Source organism: Oncorhynchus keta, chromosome 24, assembly GCF_023373465.1.
Source record: "Oncorhynchus keta strain PuntledgeMale-10-30-2019 chromosome 24, Oket_V2, whole genome shotgun sequence".
NCBI classification, from domain to species: Eukaryota; Metazoa; Chordata; class Actinopteri; order Salmoniformes; family Salmonidae; genus Oncorhynchus; species Oncorhynchus keta.
Genome location: NC_068444.1, coordinates 18,632,939 through 18,642,434, shown reverse-complemented (window position 1 = coordinate 18,642,434; position 9,496 = coordinate 18,632,939).

Genomic DNA, 9,496 nt, shown 5'->3' with positions numbered 1-9,496 from the left:
TTTAATGTCAAAGCTCCATGTCGAGGCCAAAGCTTTCAGAGAGTAGAGGGGGAAGAGGAGAGGAGACGAGGAGAGGAAGTGGAGGAGAGGAAATCAAAAGATTGAGGAGAAATAAAGAGAAGAGTTGTCCTTGGGCACCTGCACTCAACACACACACACACCTGCCATCTCTCTCCCACAGTCTCTCTGTCTCTGTCTCCTTTCAGGGTTTCTCTCTCAACACACACACACACACATACACCTGCCATCTCTCTCACACAGTCTCTCTGTCTCTGTCTCCTCTCAGGGTTTCTCTCTCAACACACAACACACACACACACCTGCCATCTCTCTCACACAGTCTCTCTGTCTCTGTCTCCTCTCAGGTTTCTCTCTCTACACTCAACACACACACACACCTGCCATCTCTCTCACACAGTCTCTCTGTCTCTGTCTCCTCTCAGGTTTCTCTCTCTACACTCAACACACACACACACCTGCCATCTCTCTCACACAGTCTCTCTGTCTCTGTCTCCTCTCAGGTTTCTCTCTACACACAACACACACACACCTGCCATCTCTCTCACACAGTCTCTCTGTCTCTGTCTCCTCTCAGGTTTCTCTCTCTACACTCAACACACACACACACACCTGCCATCTCTCTCACACAGTCTCTCTGTCTCTGTCTCCTCTCAGGTTTCTCTCTCTACACTCAACACACACACACACCTGCCATCTCTCTCACACAGTCTCTCTGTCTCTGTCTCCTCTCAGGTTTCTCTCTCAACACACAACACACACACACACCTGCCATCTCTCTCACACAGTCTCTCTGTCTCTGTCTCCTCGCAGGCTTTCTCTCTCTACACACCTTAAATCAAATACACCTGTTTTAGCCTAGTCTATGCTGACATTGCAATGGGCTTCAATAACACACACACACATACGCATGTACGCCCCGATTATCTCTCTCTCTCTTACACACACTCGCTCTCTAACACACACACACATACGCATGTACGCCCCGATTATCTCTCTCTCTCTTACACCCACTTGCTCTCTAACACATACGCATGTACACCCCGAATTGGATTCATTTCTCAGGATTCTTGTCAAGAGATGACCGCAGAAATAAAGCATCACATTTTTCTGTCACACATTATACTACATGGACATTGAATGATGCAAAACAATTACATTTGTATTGCGTTTGTTTGGTCTCGAGAGTCTCACACACACACACACACACACAGAACTGAACTGTGAAAGTTAAAGCCAAACCATTATATGAATACTGACAACAGTGTGTGTGTGTGTGTGTGTGTGTGTGTGTGTGTGTGTGTGTGTGTGTGTGTGTGTGTGTGTGTGTGTGTGTGTGTGTGTGTGTGTGTGTGCGTGCGTGCGTGCGTGCAGAGAGACAAGAGCGTGTGTGTGTTTATTGTGAGAGGTGAAATGGGGGTAGACACAACTGCAGCTACCCACTCTTAGAACAAAGGGTTCCAAAAGGGTTCTTCGGCTGTCCCCATAGGAGAACCCTTTGAGGCGGAACTCTTTGGAAAGGGTTCTACATGGAATCCAATAGAGTTTTACCTGGTATCTTTCCAGAACCAAAAAGGGTTCTTCAAAGGGTTCTCCTATGGGGACAGCCAAAGAACCCTTTTAGGTTCTACATAGCATCTTTTTTTCTAAGATAATTTTTGTTATTTAACCCATTTTAGAATAAGGCTGTAACGTGACAAATTGAGAAAAAAGTCATGCGGTTTGAATACTTTCCGAAGGAACTGTATGTCCATTGTTTTGGTAAAAAGTGCCGAAGCTCAGTAAATTTGGTTGGGAATGATTGATGAAAAAGAAAAGAAGAGCTGCACACTCTAGGAGCTCAGAAGCAATGATTTAATAACCAACGTTTCGACAGCCAAGCTGTCTTCATCAGGGTATAATTGATGGATAGCAAGAATCAAACCTTGTCTCGGATTTTCAAGCAAATTTAAGTCAGGACTGAGACTAGACCATTCAGGACACTCAACACCAGACTATTACTTTGACCCCCCTCCATTGGTTACCTCCTGTATATAGCCTCCTGTATATAGCCTCCTGTATATAGCCTCGTTATGTTATTGTGTTACTTTTTTTACTTTACTTTATTTGCTAAATATATTCTTAACTCTTCTTGAATTGCACTGTTGGTTAAGGGCTTGTAAGTAAGCATATCGCGGTAAGGTCTACACTTGTTGTATTCGGCACATGTGACAAATAAAGTTTGAGTAGATTTGAAGATATTCTGTTGTGTCTTTGGCATAAAAATCTGTGTACATTTCTTGCTGAAAAAGAAAACTCTATCTCAGGGTTAGATTTTCAAAAGAGACTCTTGACCTGCGATTTGACAAACATACCCATAACATGATGCTGCCAACACAATACTTAAAAATACACAGGGTTTCACTATGTGTTGTATTGGATATGACCCAAACCTGTTGTTTTTAATTTAGGTCAAAAAGGTAATGTCTTTGTTGTCTTGCAGTATTACTCAACGCCTTGTAGAAAACAAAATGGATGATTTGAAGTTGATTTCCAACACAGGCCTCCTTCTTTACACTTTGTCATACAGGACAGTCATATGGAGTGAATGAAATGTTGTTGATCCTTTTGTATTTTCAAGTATTGTGGTGGCAGCAGTTTGTTAAGATGAAAATAAATATAAAAGTACTTAAATGTGCTTAAAAAACAGAGACAGTGTTTGAATATTGCCGTCCATTGATGATTCCCAACTAAATTTAGTGAGCGTGAGCAATTTTGACAAAAACGATGGATATACACTGTGTTCAAAACATCACAAACACTTCTTAATATTGAGTTGTACCCCCTTTTGCCCTCAGAACAGCCTCATTTCGTTGGGGCATGAACTCTACGATGTGTCGAAAGCGTTCCACAGTTGACTCCAATGCTTCCCATAGTTGTGTCAAGTTGGCTGGATGTCCTTCGCATGGTGGACCATTCTTAATACACACATAGGATACTGTTGAGCATGAAAAACACAGCAGCATTGCAGATCTTAACAAACTCAAACCGGTGCGCCTGCCACCTACTACCATACCTCACACTTAAATACTTTGTCTTGCCCATTCACCCTCTGAATGGCACACATACAGTACCCAATCCATGTCTTAACTTTACATCTCTACTCTCCTGGGCAGTCTATGTCATGGAAATTAGCACAATGTACACTCAGTGTATGTTGCCCGAAGAGTTGTGTAAGGTTGGTAGATTCTATATAATACAATTATTCACAACTGTAATGGCTGCCAAAGGTGCTTTCACAAGGTATTAACTCTTGTTAACAACGCATCGCAAACAATGCATCGTCATTTTGTATTTCTTAGTAATTTGGAACATTTTCCCTTGTGGAGTAGATTGTGTAGATCAATAGGAAAAACATTTAATGTAATCCATTTTTAGCAAATTGTGAAGACTGTGCAAGGGGTGTGCAGACTTTCACTAGCAAATATCTTTGTTAGGTAATAACACTCCCAAGTCAAACTTATCTCTTTGTTTTAATAGATTTTTTTTTTAAATGGCCGCCTGTGGCGTCTCTTTGTCTCTGTGTGATAATGGCAGAGAATGCGGCTAGTGTAGGACACGTTTAAACATAATCACCAGAGACATGATAAACCCAGAATCCCACGGTAATTACGGCATCTAAAAACCAGAGGGATTTACACTCCCTATCTCCCCGCTTTTGTTTTAAATTGGTGAACAGCTGGAATGGGAAGCATTAACAACTGACAGCATAATGAGGAAAAGATTGTGAAATCGGATTATTGTATAATTCCTTCTACTGATGGTTTTGTGCTCTGAAGTCTTATCTCGTCCCTCTTTAAAACAAATGTCTTCCAGAAAACCCAGGCATCTGAGTGAACGCAGCAGAGGAAAACATTGTATATTTGAGGCTGACTTTCAGTAGACTTCAGTGATTTAAATATGACATCATCACAGATGGTTAAAGGGATAGCCCACCTCAAAATGTGTCTGGTGTCAGACATTTCCTTTTGACTTCTCCAGAGAAGCTCCTTTAAATCTGCTGAACATCTTTTTCAGAATGGTATCAATATCCCACAGATTTCTGGTCCATGGGCCTGAGGCACCTGCTGAAATCTTACTGACTTCTCTCTCTCTCTGTCTCTCTCTCTCTCCTCTATTTCAGCTTGAAGCAGGTCCAGCAGTGAAGCACTGGAACCAGAGACCTGTGGACATGTGGAGAATGGGAAAATGTGAATACTAAACATGGGAAGAGCACTGTACAGAGCATTGTAAAACGAAATTAATATTGGTTGTGGAATTTTGGAAGACTGAGAGACTTCTACAGATGGCTTTGGACTGTGTGTGTGTGTGTGTGTGTGTGTGTGTGTGTGTGTGTGTGTGTGTGTGTGTGTGTGTGTGTGTGTGTGTGTGTGTGTGTGTGTGTGTGTGTGTGTGTGTGTGTTTTAATCTGATGATGTCCTGGAGGTTACTGACCATCTAAGTGTTTGATATGTGTACTTTGACCCCACAGCAGTCAGAAAACTATTGGATGTTGCTAGCGATCGCCATGCTGTTTGTGTGCGTCCCAAATGGCACCCTATTCCGTTTATAGTGCACTTCTTCTGACGAGGGCCCATAGGGCTCTATTAAAAAGTAGTGTACTATAGAGACTCCTTTTGTGAACCACAATCCTACAATCTAACTAAGTGATGTCAGTGTTACCCAGAGCGGTGATAACCATTACAATGATAGTCATAGAGTAGAAGAAACAATATCATCACCACTATATCAGTCCAGAGGGTCAGGGCTGCAATACATATGTATACAAATATATAATACATATATTCATACAATATATTTTCTAAACGCCTGGAAGTTATCTGTGCAACAGCTTCAGTGCTCAGTGAGTAGCTCATAAACATATATTAATATCTATAGTAAATATATGCACATTTAATGTATGTTTACATACGTTTAGATATTCAACTATGTTTTCAGCACTCAGTTCCAGCAGAAACAGGGAGAGGAAAGACAAATATGTCAGCCAATTGAAAGGGGTTTTCCCAACTTTGGGTGATGCCAGACAGTCTTTGGTGCCTATGTAATACAAACTGTAACACAGCCATTTTTAAAGTGGTAGCTGATATCCTGAATTTGTCACTAAATGACTGATCATTCAACTCAGATAGACAGGGATATGCATTGTATATGACACTTCTATTCAGAGCGATATCAAGTCAATTCATTTGAATACAACGTTGTAAGGATACATACAATCTGTAACTTGAATATCCTCAGTGGCTACTCAATGTATTGCAAACACACTTGGTTGGCCAAGACGCTGAACAAAAATCGACCGGTTACATCTGCCAAAACACACTCTCTTCACTTTATATACACACGTTCAGTGACAGCACTTCGAACTGGAATTGAAAGTAACAGATTGTAACTTTAAACAACCACGTAGTTCTTTTAAACTAAGGGTCAGTATCTATGGTTCAGTAAACATTCCTATGTTTAGTACCTCTGTGATTAATGATGTCATAGACACGAGACAGTGTCAGTCCGAATCCCTTTTCTCTGAAACCATATATGAGACGACACCATTTGTTTTTCGACCACACTGATCTAGAGTCCGTTTGCAGTTTCCTGGACTCACTGGCATAAAGCACTTCCTGTATTCAGGATGGTGGCCCTCAGTAACAAAGTGTTATTGTGTACCTTACCAAGCCACGAGAAGTAACTCTGCCACTACCAAAACATATGGTGAGACATCAATGGAACGCAGACCGTGGGGGACAGGACAAGGACGCCGCCATTGGCACTCATCCAGAAATGCTGATCCGATAAAGTTGTTATTTGTCAAATCCGTCATAAATGATGTGTTCTAACAGGCCAACAATGTAGTTACTAAAATCGGATTTGGATATACAGTATTTGGCTGTTTTGCTGCATAATATTTAGAAGTTGTCCTTTGCTAACTGGTGACTCCGGTTAGGATAAGCTGGTAGTGGTGGAAGTTGTGAAGTGTAATGCAGTTGATTGATGGTGATGAAATGAACATGTATTCGAGGTTAAAAACCAAACAAGCATTACACTTTTATTTTGACATCAACGTAGTGTGAAATATACACATATGAACAATAGACTAAATGTAGGCTCATTTTGCTGGGGGCAATGAGGAGATTCTAGATCTATCCTCCACGGGAGGACACGTGCATGGCGTTTCCATGGTTTTAGTCAAACTCTTACGTGATCTATCTAACGGTTACCACCAACCTATGTTTGTCATGGGCATCTCTAGCCACTGGTAAATCGTATCGTTCTAAAAAGGCAAGACGACAAACAGACTCAGACACAGTTCCATGCTATGCCGTTTTTCTGTTTCTTGATGTTGTTGAGAGTTTCATGTATTTTTCCCCTGTGAAGTGGTGAACACATTAAAAAAATTGTTCTTTTTGCTTTGCGTTTTAACAGATTTCACAGTTTCTGTCTTCACTGTTTTTGACCTGATCGGATACTCTTTTTCGTGTCTGGAATGGCAGGGTTTTATGCAACCGGGACTTTTAAACAACCATGTCAATGTGAGTTTCGAGGTATGGGTTTTAATGAAGAAAAAATATTTTTTATTTTCTGTACATATGTGGGTAAAACAATTGTGTGGTTTTCTAGACCCGTTTGGTCATACTTTATTTGGATAGTCCATCTATATGTTCTCTACAGATAGTCATACTATCAACAAACTATCGGTTGATATATATATATGCCATTTAGCAGACGCTTTTATCCAAAGCGACTTACAGTCATGTGTGCATACATTCTACGTATGGGTGGTCCCGGGAATCGAACCCACTACCCTGGCGTTGTCCGCACAGACTAATCTTAACCCTAACCTTTATTCTAACCCTAACCCTAATCTTAACCCTAATCTTTATTCTAAACCTAACCCTAATCTTAACCCTAACCCTTATTCTAACCCTAACCCTAATCTTAACCCTAACCCTTATTCTAAACCTAACCCTAATCTTAACCCTAACCCTTATTCTAACCCTAACCCTAATCTTAACCCTAATCCTTATTCTAAACCTAACCCTAATCTTAACCCTAACCCTTATTCTAACCCTAACCCTAATCTTAACCCTAATCCTTATTCTAAACCTACCCCTAACTGTAACCTTAGCAAGCTGTTTCTTATCAACGTTGCCTACAATGTTATAGTAAGACTGGATCTTATGACATGCTTGATTCATACTTTATAGCTACAGTATAGTGTATGGAGAGGAGAATCATCACATTGACTCTCCTTCTATGAGCTATGAAGACGCACCAGTTCGCTGAGAGACCTTGTAAACTCAAATAAATGTCTCACTCATGTACTGTATATGAACATAGAGACAAACACTGTGCGCTCCATAGCATAACACGGTGCCTGCCCGGTCTCTCTAGCCCACCGGTAAGCACAGGGAGTTTGCGCAGGTCTCCTACCTGGCATAGCCATACTCCCATTAAGCCCCCCCCCAAACGACAAATGACATTTCAGTCTCCAAATGTCTTCAAGCTAAGTATTGTAGCATTCGGCATGTGATAATGATCATGGCCACTTGCTGGTTCCATTGACTCGATGCATTTCAACTGAATCTTAAAGATGGAATCCGCAGTAGGTCTACAGTAGGGAATCCGCAGTAGGGGATCCGCAGGAGGGGATCCGCAGTAGGGAATCCGCAGTAGGGGATCCGCAGTAGGGAATCCACAGTAGGGAATCCACAGTAGGGAATCCGCAGTAGGGAATCCACAGTAGGGAATCCACAGTAGGGAATCCACAGTAGGGAATCCACCGTAGGGAATCCACAGGAGGGGATCCGCAGGAGCGGAAAACAGTGCCACTGGCCGCCACACTGCCTTTCTTATTTTTATTGTTCCCGAACTGGGGAGGTTATGTATGCCGAATAACATTGTGTTAGATACTGTTATGAGATGTTGTTATGAGTACAATAGAATGCTGCAACGGAATATTCTGTGGGTGAATGGAATGTATGTTCGTGAACAGCAAACTGCCATGGAGAATGGGAGTGTAGCTGTAAGTCTGTACTGTGTGCACATTTGTAAACATACTCGGTGATGATGATGATACATATTTTCTCTTTCAAATCTGAGATCTAAGTCTCCTGATGTCTTTGTTCCCTCTCCTTGTGGATCTGTGACATTTAAATAATGCAAAGGTTGTGTCTCAGTAGCCAAACACTGTGCATTAGACAGCTTACATCTGAGAGTAACTCTCACTTAAAATGTCCTGCCTTAAACTCTGGGAGCCCAATCAGCTGTATCCTGGTGTCAACCATCAGATTCCTGATCTCTTAGCTTTCAGATTGAAGAGTAAAGCTCTGACTAAGACAAGGGACATTGTCTGTAAAATATACAGTTGAAGTCAGTCGGAAGTTTACATACACTCCACAAATGTATTGTTTGCAAAGCATAGTTTTGGCAAGTCGGTTAGGACATCTACTTTGTGCATGACACAAGTCATTTTTCCAACAATTGTGTACAAACAGATTATTTCATTTATAATTCACTGTATCACAATTCCAGTGGGTCAGACATTTACATACACTACACTGTGCCTTTAAACAGCTTGGAAAATTCCAGAAAATTATGTCATGGCTTTACAAGCTTCTGTTAGGCTAATTGACATGATTTGAGTCAATTGGAGGTGTAACGGCGTTCTTCGTTTGTAGAAAGAGAGTCGGACCGAAATGCAGCGTGGTGGTTACTCATGACTTTAATGAAGAAAGTGACACATTAAATAACTTCTACAAATACAAAATAACAAACGGAACGTGAAATCTAATTACAGCCTATCTGGTGAAACTACACAGAGACAGGAACAATCACCCACGAAATACAAAGCGAAACCAGGCTACCTAAATACGGTTCCCAATCAGAGACAACGAGAATCACCTGACTCTGATTGAGAACCGCCTCAGGCAGCCAAGCCTATACAACACCCCTAATCAGCCGCGATCCCAAATACTACAAACCCCAATACGAACATACAATATAACATAAACCCATGCCACACCCTGGCCTGGTCAAATAATTAAAGAAAACACAAAATACTAAGACCAAGGCGTGACAGAACCCCTCCCCTAAGGTGCGGACTCCCGGACGCACCTCAAAACCATAGGGAGGGTCCGGGTGGGCGTCTGTCCATGGTGGCGGTTCCGGCTCGGGACGTGGACCCCACTCCATTAATGTCCTAGTTCCTCCCCTTCGCGTCCTGGGATAATCCACCCTCGCCGCCGACCATGGCCTAATAGTCCTCACCCAGAACCCCACAGAACTGAGGAGCAGCTCGTGTCTGAGGGGCATCTCGGGACTGAGGGACAGCTCGGGACTGAGGGGCAGCTCGGGACTGAGGGGCAGCTCGGGACTGAGGGGCAGCTCGGGACTGAGGCAGCTCGGGACTGAGGGGAAGCTCGGGGCTGAGGGGCAGCCCGGAACT